The 13,313-nt window shown below is 41.4% G+C and overlaps 1 protein-coding gene across 2 annotated transcripts in view; it reads left to right on the top strand.

Moving 5' to 3' along the window:
- Window positions 1–13,313, top strand: part of zeb2b (zinc finger E-box binding homeobox 2b) — a 132,608-nt gene that overhangs the window by 94,485 nt on the left and 24,810 nt on the right. The window lies entirely within an intron of this gene.

The raw sequence follows: 13,313 nt of genomic DNA, 5'->3' as shown, positions 1-13,313 counted from the left end.
TGCTGTTGTTGTTTCTCTCACTCTTTTTCTCTCTACTTCTGCTGCCCCCCGCCCCCCCCCCCCCCCCCCCCCACCTCACTTGCTCTCATTAGTTCTGCTCACTTTCTTTCTCTCTTTGCGCTTCTTCCACTTCACGGCAGCAGAATGAAGGGAGGCAGAAGGCCACCATTTGGGCAAAGAACTTTAGACCAATAAAAGCTGGACTTGAGAGCTGTGACGGGTGGGAAGTTGTGGGGGTTGGGGGGGAAGCGTGGGTGGGGTGTATGGGGGGTCTCCAGTGTGGATGGCAGGAGAGCTTTGCTTTACAGTACTGGGTTGACTGCAAGAACTGGCTAGAGTTTTGGGCTGGGCATTGGAGAGAGAAGTTAAAACAAATCAGCCTGTGGGGCAGGTGATGGGCGAAAGCTAATAGTTAATTGTAATGGTGACCATACAAACTGTGCAGCTTAAACTGTTATACCGAGACATAACAAGGGACGTGACATTGAAAATCCTGACACCAGAAATAGGTGTAACACAAACAAGGAGACTCAAAATTTTTAATATACTGTGCATAAATCGTGATGATTGTCATAGCTGTGTGGCTTCAATTTCCGTGATTGGATTACTTGCCCAGAGGTTGATTAATTTGTAGGAGCTAGCAAGTACGTTTGGCTGGTCTACTCTTTCTGATACAGCACATGGGATCTAAACCAGAGTGAATACAGAGTGCTCCACCTGGTTCTCACACTGACCTTTTTGCCCTTGGCCTCCTGCAGTGTTCCAGTGAATCTCAAAATAAGTTTGAGGAACAGTACCTAATCTTTCAGTGAGGCAGTTGCCTGCCTTCTGGACTCAAAGCTGAGTTCAACAATTTCAGACTGTAATTTCGCCCCCATTTTGTTTCCTTTTTTTCATTCGCAGGTTTCAGTTTTACTCTCATTTTTCTCTAGTATTTGCTTTCAGATGGCAGCTGTTCACCGTTCTGACATTCACACCTCCTCTAGACACATCTTTTGTCCCTTCACTTGCCTCATTGTCATTCACTTTGGCCGTGCACCACCAAATCTTTTGTCATTTAATCTCTCCTGTCTTCTGCCCTATCGCAGACCTCCCCTTTTGTTCTTTTCCCCTCCTCCCCCTTCTCACTTGCTTAAAACCGACTGCGTTTTTTAACTTTTCGCTGTTCGGTCTTTGACCTGAAACATTTTCTCTCTCCGCAGATGCTGTCGATCTGCTGATTATTTCCAGCATTTCTTGTTTTTACTGCAGATTTCCTGTATCCGCAGAATTTTTTTTGTGTTTTTCCATGCAAGGTAGTGCCAACACTGTCACTTCGGTTTGTGATCATTATTGATTTGCCATTACTTAATTATATATATAATCACAGAATCATGCAGTGTAGAAGAGACCCTTTGGCCCATCAAGTCAGCATTGACATATTACATTATATATATTATACATATGCACATATATAATACATACAAACACTATTTACTACTGTGAGGCTTTAGGTAATTTTGATCCTATTTTGTAATGAACAACCTCTCAATGTCAACACAAAAACTTTCACAGTAATAGAAATTGAAAGAAAACATCTAAATGATCAGGAAAGTTCCAGATTCAATCAGCTGGAGCATTTTAATTGTCTGTAATGATCCTAGCTAAGAAGGCAAAAGATCAGCCTGTATTGTAGCTTCCAATACTCCTCTTTAGGAAACCGTGGTCCCAATTTTGTTGCTCAGTGCTGCATTCTTGTCTTTGAGTCAGAAGCTCTGGGTTCAAGTCCCACTCCATGCTTGATGGTCAAGGAAAGTGTGTTCACAATGTGGCCAAAGAGGTTCAGTGTCAACTTATAAATCTTACCCGCCTACGGCAATGGCAGGTGGCAAGAGCTGGACAGATTCCTGATCAGTCATTTGCAGAAGGCACCATTGGAGTACTTTGCCACACGTAACATGACTGTGGTTGCCAAAGCCTTATTTGGGCATGGTGCACAAAGAGATGTGGAGATGCACCCTGGCTGCTGCCATATTGGTGGGGATTTCTGTTAGGTGGCTAGAGAACTTGCCCATCTGTACTGGTAGACTCTTTAAATGTACGTTGGTCTCCAATTGAAATTTTGAGGTTCAAATCCACAGTGCCCATTTTGCCCAGAAATGATTTCAAAGTATGGCCCCATATCTTTTATCATCTAACTGCGAGTTTAAGAATGGCCACTGCCAGCTTGTGCATGCCCCCCATCAAATACCCTTTCCTGCTGATGGATCAGTGTTAGAGTCAGTTGTTAACTGGCCTCCTAGAACGTTGCAGTGGACACCCATTTAGAAGTGTTAATTTAGACAATGTTAATGAGGCCAATTGGCTTAGAAGGGTAGGATTTATAAGTTGAGACTTGATCTGTCTGGCCATGTTTTGAACACACTTTCCTCAAGCATCAACGTTAATGAGGCCTGAGCTTCTGTACTGCTCCATCAGTCAATTGCTCAAAGATCTGATTTTTTTCTCTGTACACTAATAATCATCAAATGATGACCCCCATGGTAAACAGCTTGGTGACACAAAAGTTCATGAATGAAGACTGACTGGCAATCTTTTAGAACTGTACGTGAGCAGGAATGGCAACTTTCAGGAGAGCAATTTTCAATTTGTGTCCAGAGGAATTATGATTCTAATGACTTAGCTCTGTCACCACAGTAGGCAATAAGGATTGCAAAATTTTTGAAAATTCTAAACCAGGGCCCTAAACTGTGCAACTTTTGATTTTGCATCACTATTTGAAGAATGTCCATGAGCTTGTGCATGTAATTGCAGCTTATGGATGAGATCTCCAGGGGAATATGACCACATCCACTTGAAGCAACAAGTCATTAAGTGTAAAACAAACTGTCAAATGGCAGTTGCATCGCTGACCACCTTAAAACAGGAAGTAGGTGTCCTGTGAAATGTTTCAAAACTTCTTGAAAAAAGCAGGGCCTGGCAGTAGATGATTGCCGATGCACCCTCAAGAAAGAGGTATGGGGGAGTGCACCTCAGGCTGGATGGGCCCATATCAAGGCAGCCCACCATATTGCACTGCTCCTCGTGTAGTTACCAGCAGAAATACAAGCAGATTACATCTACCTTTCCAAGACCAGGATTTCATGTTGCTGGCTGGGCGCACCATGAACCCAGACGCATGTGAAATTATGTGAGAATCCTGACATTTTCGCACACTCGCACAACATTTCAGTCGGCAGACATACGCAAAAGTGAGAAGTGCACCCACTGATGATCAAGCAACTAAGGGATCAACTGAATGCAATTGTACATGGCCTGTTGAAGGGTCTTCAGGTGGGTGATTGGCCAGGCAGCCTTTACATATTGCTACAGCCTCAGTCCAGAATGGGATGGAATGTCTGGGGTCAAGCAAATTTAAAAAGGTGTCTGGGGACTCTGGCTTGTGCTTGAATGTACTGCCTAGATGCCCTTTGCAGTGTTGCTCTATTTGAAATTTTTTTTTGCAGGTCTACAGCCCACGAAGACAGTTTCACTGTGGCTGACGGAGCACAATGGAAGCACAAACCCACAGGCTCTCTTTTCTCTGCACCCGCATTCTCCCCAGCCTCTCTGACAGCATTGAGCTTTCCCAGAGTGCATTTCACACTGGCTGCTTGTTAATTGGCCAGCCTGTGCCAAGTTGCCTTCTGGGGCTGATCGCAGCTGGAAGAGTGTTTCATGTCTACTTCTGCGCGCACCCAATGAGCTAAAATTTCAGGCCCAAGCCTTACTCAGGGACAGTCAGGTATCTTGTCCATTTTTGAAATAACTGATGTCATTTGCTGAAAGGCTTCTGTCATCCAGGTTTCATGCCTTTCTTCATAGGCATCACTGGACAATAGTGTTTGGATGTATAACATATTATTAACTGTATTAATATCTAGGAAATATTAACATCCAAAGCGAACATTCTGTTATTTTGATCTTCGAGCAGAAGGGTGGGAAATGGTGCACAATGCATATCTGGAAAGGCATTCTTGGCAGGTGAGCCCCCAAGCTCAGATAGCAAGCATTAATGTATTTAGGATAAGATCAGCCTAACATTTAACCTGTAAATCCAAAGAATGTAAAAACAAGAATAGAATATTAAGCTCCCTGAGTCTGCTGCACTGTTCAGTTGGACCATATCTTAATTCTATCCACCCGCCTTGGTTCCATAAGTCCTTTATCCCTTTGCCTAACCAACATCCACACCTGTACACATCACCAGCAGTAGTTATGACACAGCATTCAGGAGCAAGAGCCTGGGCTAATATTTACTCTTCCTAGTCCGGGGGACTACACCGCAGTAATATTTGCTATACAACTACATGGAGAATCAGCTTTGTATTTACGAGTATGGTGTAGAGGGCTGCTATGTAGAGTTGGCACTGGTAAGAGGGTAACACATCGACACAACATTTGATGTTACTAATTTAAACCTGTGGATTATATGCTAAGTGTTGAGAATTTAAAATTCACAATCACATATAGATTTACGCTCAAAGATATGTCAACATTTTTTTTTAAATTCACCGCTTCAGTAAAGATGATTCACAATTCCATTCATTATTGCTTGAAAGATTTTTAACTGTTAACAGTTAAGTTAAAATGTAATAAAGAAATAACTGAGTGTCGTAGAAAGATAAATATGTTTAATTAGGATAGAAGATGATTGCTAAAGGAAATGCAACTCCTACGGAAAGCACTAACATTTTTAAATTAATCTTCTATATTGAATCCCTTTCACATGTCTAATTAAAATAATGATTCCTGGTATTGTTAACCTTACATATAGCATATAGTGCAATCCCTGTCTCTTTTCTTGCAGCATGAATTACAGGCTACACTTTGAGTCATATGGTTACTTGTTAAAAAAAACATATTATTTGCTACTCTTGGTGAATTGGTTAGAAGTTCCATATACTTTATATATGCATACTTTGTTCTCTACATTACAACCATGCCTACACTTCAAAAATACTTAATTGGCTGCAAAGTACTTTAGGATGTCCAGACATTGTGGAAATTGCTTTATAAATGAAAGCCTTGCTTTCTTCAGAACATCCCATTAACTTTGTGGGAGTGTTTTCAAGCAGTAGCACTTTGAGAAAAATTCAGGTTATGTTGCTGAGTCTCTCAATTCATGTCCATATCTTAACCTCTCGTGTTAACACCTGGTGGAAAAGCTCCCTTTCTACATTTCACTGACCTAAAGTTGGAGGCAGTTTGCGTCTTTTCATCTCTCCATGGTGGCTGTTAAATCTTTGGACCCTTTCTATTCTTCCCACTCTAGATTACTTCAGTTATCATATGTTACATGGTTGAGCCCCATCTCCCCATATTTATGAGTGTCTATCCAGCTGTGAGAGCGAGGTAAGAGTACCAAATGTGGGATGACAATAAAAAATCCTATCTGCTGATTCCAAGGCTATCTGAATTTATACTAACTCCACAGCATCGCTCTCAAGTCTTTAAAAACAGAAGAACATTACATCATTTTAATTCTAACATATCGAGTGAACAAGCAAATAATCTAACTGGTATAATACAATTACATATTTACAGACGGAAGTATTATCTAATTCCTTAAGTGGAATAGGCAATAAAAGAGTTGCAATCCAATACAAAGTTCTTCTTTTAAAGATACTTTTATGTATGTGGTCCTTTTCTTTCCTGTACTCTTCTCTGACTAATCTGTTTTACCTTTTCCTGTGAAGATTCTAAGCGGCTGAGTTTTCTCAGTACCATTAAGTGCATGGTTTCAACTATTCTTAACCAGTTGCCAAAGCTTGTTTGGATTTTCAAAACAGGGACTTTGTTTTGAAAATAAGTTTAACCGAACAACAGCTTGTGTTCATCTAAAAGTGGCTTGGTTCAGCTGACGGTTCAAAAAACCGTATGGGTGGCACAGTGATTAGAACTGCTGCTTCACAGTGCCAGGGTTTGATTCCTGGCTTGGGTCACTGACTGTGTGGAGTCTGCATGTTCTCCTTGTGCCTGTGTGGGTTTCCTCTGGGGTTCCCTCCCACAGTCTGAAAGGTGTGCTGGTTAGGTGCATTGGCCATGCTTAATTCTCCCCTAATTACCCGAACAGGCGCCAGAGGGTGGCGACAAGGGGATTTTCACAGCAACTTCATTGCACTGTTAATGTAACTTGTGACGAATAAATAAACTTTATAAACTTTATTTTATAAAAATGGGTTTGATGTGGTCTAGCAACACAGTTATTGAATTTTGATTATGACAGTATTTCTTGCTGCAGTGGTCTTTCAACTGCACACATATTGTGACTGGAATTAAAGGAATAATCGCCAAACGTAAACAAACAAAAATACTACAGTTTTGACAAAGTGATATCTTGCTGGCTCTTATATTTACAACCCACTTCACTTACCTTTGTCCCATGGGATAGTTTGTTTTTGTTCATTCATGGGACAGCAGCTTTTATTGTCCTTAGTTGCCCTTGGAAGACAGTTGAGAGTCAACCACATTGCTGTGGCTCTGGTGTCACATGTAGGACAGACCAGGTAAGGACAGCAGATTTCCATCCCTCAAGGACATCAGCGGTACAACTTAGTTCAATTATCAAGAAGGGATTTTTTAAAAATAGGTAAATCAAGGATATTGCTGTCATAACATCACAGCAGTCAATATTGGGAGACACATCGAGCTAGAATTTTAATCCCTGCGCCTGAACAGTTAGGCCGGAGGTGCATTCAATATTGTCAGGCTGCATTTAAATTAGACTGGTGAGTTATGGACATCCTCCCCAGGCTGCTCTCCGACTAGAGTCTATGAATGTTGGACCACTGCATCACCAGAGTTGTCCTTAAATAGTTGTTAAAGAGGAGGAAGATGCATTTAGAAACCACAGAAACCATAGAAAATTACAGCTCAGAAACAGGCCTTTTGGCCCTTCTTGTCTGTGCTGAACCATTTTTTGCCTAGTCCCACTGACCTGCACTTGGACCATATCCCTCCACACCCCTCTCATCCATGTACCTGTCCGTGTTAAAAGTGACCCCGCATTTACCACTTTATCCGGCAGCTCATTCCATACTCCCACCACTCTCTGCGTGAAGAAGCCCCCCGCTAATATTCCCTTTAAACTTTTCTCCTTTCACTTTTAACCCATGCCCTGTGGTTTTTTTCTCAGTAAAAAGTCTGACAACACCAGGTTTTAGTCCAACCGATTTATTTGATAATAGACTCACAAGCTTTCGGGTTAGCCCCTTCGTCAGGTGAATGGAGAGTTCTGGCCTCAGACAGAGCATATAAAGCACAGACAGTTTAGAGATTACTGATCAGAATGCGAATCTTTACACCTAACCTGCTGTTCAAGTCCTGAAGTGGCTGACAATGTGTGTGAAAGGAGCACTGATCACAGGTTAAAGAGATGTGTATTGTCTCCAGATAATACAGTAAGTGAGGTTTTGCAAACCCAGGCAAGTCACGGGGGTTACAGATAGTGTACAGATAGTGTTTCTCCCCTAGCCTCAGTGGAAAAAGCCTGCTTGCATTCACTCTATCTATACCCATCAAAATCTTATACACCTCTATCAAATCTCCCCTCATTCTTCTATGCTCCAGGGAATAAAGTCCTAACCTATTCAATCTTTGGGATTTATTTGGGAGGGGTGGGACCGGGAAGCGGAAGGCAATTGTGAGGGACAACTCAGGAAATGGAGGACAGTGTTAATGAACATGTCATACAGAGCATTGTTCAGTCAAAAAATCATTGTCCAAGCTGCTGTCAAAAGCAGCATCTGTTGGTGCACAAGACCAGCAGGTAACATGGGTGGAAGGGTAAAGAAACTTCTCCTATTGCCTAAATAAAAACACAGTCGCTGCCTTTCAAAAGTAATTAATTGAGTGAAGTGCTTTGACATATTTCAACATGATAAAGCACTCTGTCAATACAAGGATTAGATAATAGTACCTTGAAAAATACATTAGCTATAAAAGATATGATTGCCAATTATTAACAGACTCTATGGGCCCAATGATGCCCATTATTGCACACTTCTCACCTGCCACTAACAAATAAAAAAACTTATTGTACTGTGGATGGTACATTGTTGAAGCTTGAGGTGGGATGCAGATTTGTTTAATATGTTTTTAATTGCCAGACTGTTTTGTAATAAATTTTTTAATCATTTCAGTCTGTCGGAGCTGCTGAAAGGAATGTCACCAGATATTTTTACTTGTCAAAATATTTTTACATAAGGGCTTCTATTCAGTGAGGTGAGGAAGATACAAGAGCCCTCCAAGGACATTAATTATTTTCTCCAGATCCTCCAAATCAGGAAGATTCTTTGTTTGATTTTGCACCCTTTTCTTCTTAGTAGTATTGGGTTCTATGTGTGGCTGTTGTCCTCTGATATCTTATTGTTCACATGTACATAAACAGGTCATCTGACTGTGGTAGATACTGCAGTCAAACCCCACTGTTATGTTCTTCTGCTGTCCTCAAATGGGCACCACCATTAAGGACTTGGGTACAGTCATCAAGGACAGGAACCAATCTAATTTTTCCTTCCCTAGCCCCAGAGCACTTTAGCCAATTGAAAAGAAATTTACAATATGTTGTGGGGAATGGGATGAAGAGATGGTAAGTGTACACAACTTAATTGGCAGCAGTATCCCATGTGGACTACTCTTTTGGCAGTGTTGCCTTGCAGAGTATCAGTTCAGTACCTTGGTGTATTTGAGGTTATGTTATTAAGCTTTTCTATTTCTCTAAATTATGATGTAAAACACAAAGAAATTAGAAATATACCACTGTTTGGCACTGTTGCAATTGATGCTAAAGGTTCTCGTAGAACAGAGCACTATGTGTAGACAATCTATACACAGGCTGTGCCTACACAAGTGAAGGCATGGCAGCGTCATACCAGCCTCACTAAGCCTGGGCAGTAATCCAGATTGCTAATAAATACAATGGGCTAGTGAAAGGTCACCCAAGAGAACATGCAGGACGCCCACTGCAAAGCTGTCGAGGCTACATTCTGAAGAAATGGTCAGACATTTGAAATTCAGTAGTCTGCTTCATTACTTGTGTGTTAACCCTTTCCCTGAGCCAAAGGCATTCTTTAAATGCAAATAAGTAACAGATTAGTGACCATTCATGATATCTGAAACAATGCAGAACCCTCAGCATTGGTGTAGGACGACTGTCAACGGTTTCATTAAAATATGACTTGGACTGGAAATTGGTTTCCACATTTGAGATTTATGGCTTGAGTAGCTCAACAATTGCACAGACTGTCAATTACAGGTATAACTTACAGAATGTTGTACTCTGAATTAATCTAAGAATATGTTAAACCCACCGTTTGGTTAATGCGGACGGGATTTTCCAGCCGTGCTCAACCCGAAACCAGAAAATCCTGTCCGAGGTCAACAAACCTTTCCATGGTCCGCCCCTCGCCTGCTAAGATTCCTGCGGCAGGCGGAACGAGAAAATTCGCCCCGTATCTCAAATGAGCAAGTGACTTGCTCATCACCCTTGGGGTGCAGTGACTGAGTAGGGACGTAGGGGTAACAATCAATGAATGGAGAACCAGGAACTGAAAATCAATAACACATGGTTCAGGTGCTGAATAGAGTTGGAAACTCACATGTACATCAAGTGCAACGTCCAGTTGCAACCATTTGTACAGACCACCTCCTCTCCCAATAGAAATATGTTTAGATGATAAAATGATAAAGTTCCAGATCCATGTGTTCAAGACTCACTAATATTCTTGATTTCTGATGGCTGGGACCAGTTCAGAGTTCTGTGACCTTTCAGTTTACCGGTGCTTTTTCAGTACATACATACACAGGTAATTGGTACACATTCAATGCTCTCCAGAAACCTGAGAAAAGAATGCACGAATATGAAGGGGTCTTTAAATATGATTCGGTGGTATCCATCTTATGAAGTGGCTTTACACAGAACTACATAGAAGTTAAAGCATGGCAATAAACCTATGCAGGTCTTAATGCTCCAACAAGCCTCCTCCCACCTTTCTTCATCTCATTGTCATGTTAAATGTAAGGGAGACAGTGTCAGAGCGATACTCACAGAATCATAGAATCCCTAATGTGCAGAAGAAGGCTGTTCAACCCATTGAGTCTGCATCAACCACAATTCCACCCAGACCCTCTTCCTGTAACCCCTCATATTTACCCTGCTAACCCCTTAACACCAGAGTTAATTTAGCCTGGCCAATCTACCTAACCCACACATCTTTGGACTGTTGAAAGAATGTGCAGGACCTGGAGGAAACCCTCACAAACATAGGGAGAATGTGCAAACTCCACTCAGACAGTGACCCGAGGCTGGAGTTGAACCCAGAATCCTGGCGCTGTGAGACAGCAATGCTGAGCACTGTGCCACCGTGCTGCCCCTGCTACTGGACTAGTAATCCAGCAGCCCAGGTTCATGCTGTGTGGACAAGGGTTCAAATCCCATAATGGCAGCTGGTGAAATTTAAACTCAGTTCATAAAATCGGCATTGGAAAGCTCGTCTTGGTAATGGCAACCATCATTGTTGTAAACACTGACCAGGTTCAGTAATATCCTCCAGGGAAGGAAATGTCCCATCTGTCCCAGGTCTGGCCTACTTGTGTCTCCAGACACACAGCAATGTGGTTATCTCTTTATTGCCTCTAAAATGATCTAGCAAGCCAAAGGCAATTAGGGATAAGCAAGAAAATGCTGGCCTACTAGTGATGCCTGCATCCAGCATGAGAGTCAAAAGAATTGGGGGCTAATATTGTCAGCTCCCAATACTGGTCTTGTGTAGCCAATATCAACTTTAATGTAAACCTATCAGATCCGTCAAAGATTATGGTTGGTAAAATCTATTAGTTATCAGGTTTTCTCATCTGCCAGCCTTTGCAAAGCTAGTGCATTTATTTCGAGTTTGCTGTTTACTGTCCAACAACTCATATCAGCAACCAACTCTCCTCATCAAACCCAGTGTAAAAGATGCATTAGGTTTGTCCCCATTAAACAATTCACTCTTCTGGAAATATTCAAATATTTAATTTCAGCATTTCAAACAATAAACATCTGCTTCTTGACAACTCTGCTAAAGGAAAATTGGGACCACCAATTCAGCTGCCTCTGTTGTACCCATTCCTTCTCCTTGCCCACCAAGTGAACTTTCACCCACCCCCACGCCTGAACTCATATCATTCTCTAACATCTCTGTCTCTCCTTATGCCCTCTCCGAATGCATGTTGTCCATGGCAACCTCCTGCTGTTTTCCTGACCTTGTACCCACTAAACTTCTGACCATACCGCTTTGTTTCCTGTCCCCCATTTTGCTTGATATTGTAAATGGTTCCTCATCCACATGAGCAGGACTGGAAAATCCCAGCCATAAATCTCTATCAAACATGCCAAAATCACCACTGCTCATCAAAAACCTACCCTTTACCCATCTATCCTTGGAAAATACTGCTCCAGCTCCAAACTCCTTTTTCATTTATGTCCTTGAAGATTTAAGTCACATTCTAAAGCTATTCCTTCAACTTGGCCGCTTCTGAATGGCCCACTGTCTTCACTGATGGTTATTACTTTAGCCATCTAGGCCCTAAAGTCTGAATTCCCTTCTTAAATCTTTCCATCTATCTAAATCTATTTTAGACCCTCCTTTACACTTACCTCTTTAACAAAGCATTTGATCACATTGTCCTGATGTTTCCTTCTTTGGCTCAGTGTCAACTCATGTCTGATGATGCTCCTGTGAAATATTTTAGCGGTTTTCCTACCTTAAACATGATTCATAAAGGCAACTTGTGTTGCTATTACCTCTTCATTCTCATGTGGAACTTTACATTCCACCCCAGCTAAAATGGAGCTTTGAAATTAGATTTTGTTCCATTAGAAATAGAGATAAGTTGACCAAATGTCATGTTTCTGTGCCTATTTGCAAAAGTTCTGTTAAATTGATAGAAAACAGCTGCCATTGGTGAGATTCTTTTTTGACTTAGGAATCATTTTATCCTCGCGTACCTGATGGTAAGGATACTATTGTTCTTGATTCTTGAATGTTCATTTCAAAGTATCAGATTATAGGTATTAGAAAATTGACAGGCTGACTGGTTGAAGGCTGGGTGAGGACCCCAAAACAGCAAACATTCAACATTAACTCGCTCCCATGCAGAAGCACAGACCCTCGACTTGCCCTTGTTGTTGGGTGCCACATAATTACAGCACAGATTCTGGCTTATTTGCAAATCTATCTTGCGGCAACATAAATGCTGCCTTTGATTATATCATTTTACCTGAGGTATTTAAAACACATCCTGTCCCTGCCAACTGCATTCCTCTCTCCCTCTCCGTCCCCAACGTATACTTACACATATCTCTTGCTTCAAGTCTGACCAGTTGCTGCCAGGCTTTTGGTCATTTTCATTCTTGCGCCACTCAAAGAAAAACTCTTCTGCCCTAGCACTAGCTCAGGTTGCATTCGCTTTCAGATCCCTTTCTCTCTCTCTCTCTCTCTCTCTCTCCTGTGTTACAATACTTTTGTTCTCAGGAAATAGGTTCTCAGCTGAAGAGCATAGTTGACCTGCTCGAGTTCTTACTGTTCCTTCCGGTTACAGCACAATAAAAGTTTTGTGTTTTGAATTGTCCTTGACATTCTTTTATTCCACAATGGGGTGGACACAGTGTGCTGGAAAACATGACATCATTATCACTGACACACACTCAAATAAATCACCTGCGTGCCTGCTCCTTTTGCTTGTTCAATCCTTCTTGTCCAGGACCAAGTGCTTCTGTGAAATTTTTTCCATGCATGATAGACAGTAACACACAATGATTAGTGCATTAGATTCATTGCTCTCTTAATTGTTAAGAAAATAACAATATCCCTTTTTGGATTAGGCTGTTTGAACATCACAGTGTCAATGCATGGCAGCTGAAAGAAAAATACAGAAAAACTCACTGCTGTCTCGTCATCTGTGATGAGAACATGCAGCAGTGCTAAATGGTCAGGCCTTTTGATATCTGTCATCTATGCATGTCCTATTATTTACATAGATTATTTTGAACTTAATGATGGGGGCATACGGAAAAAAAAGCATATTTGTGCTGGAATTTTTTTTTCAAAGCTGCCCTCCAGGGACCAACCAAAAGGACTCTTTTACACAGTTTGCTTTTTCTGTTTTGAGTCTGATTTGTTTACAAGGCCATGATTGTAGCAGTTTTAACTATAGGTGCCACATAGTCTATGCAACTGCAACAACAAAACAGAGCTCGAGAAAGCAATCTGTAAACATTGTTCATATTTATGAATGTTAACACAGCAAAC

The sequence above is a fragment of the Carcharhinus amblyrhynchos genome, chromosome 11 (genome assembly GCF_965287045.1).
Source record: "Carcharhinus amblyrhynchos chromosome 11, sCarAmb.v2.hapA, whole genome shotgun sequence".
NCBI lineage: Eukaryota > Metazoa > Chordata > Chondrichthyes > Carcharhiniformes > Carcharhinidae > Carcharhinus > Carcharhinus amblyrhynchos.
This window is presented reverse-complemented; position numbering and strand designations above follow the sequence as displayed.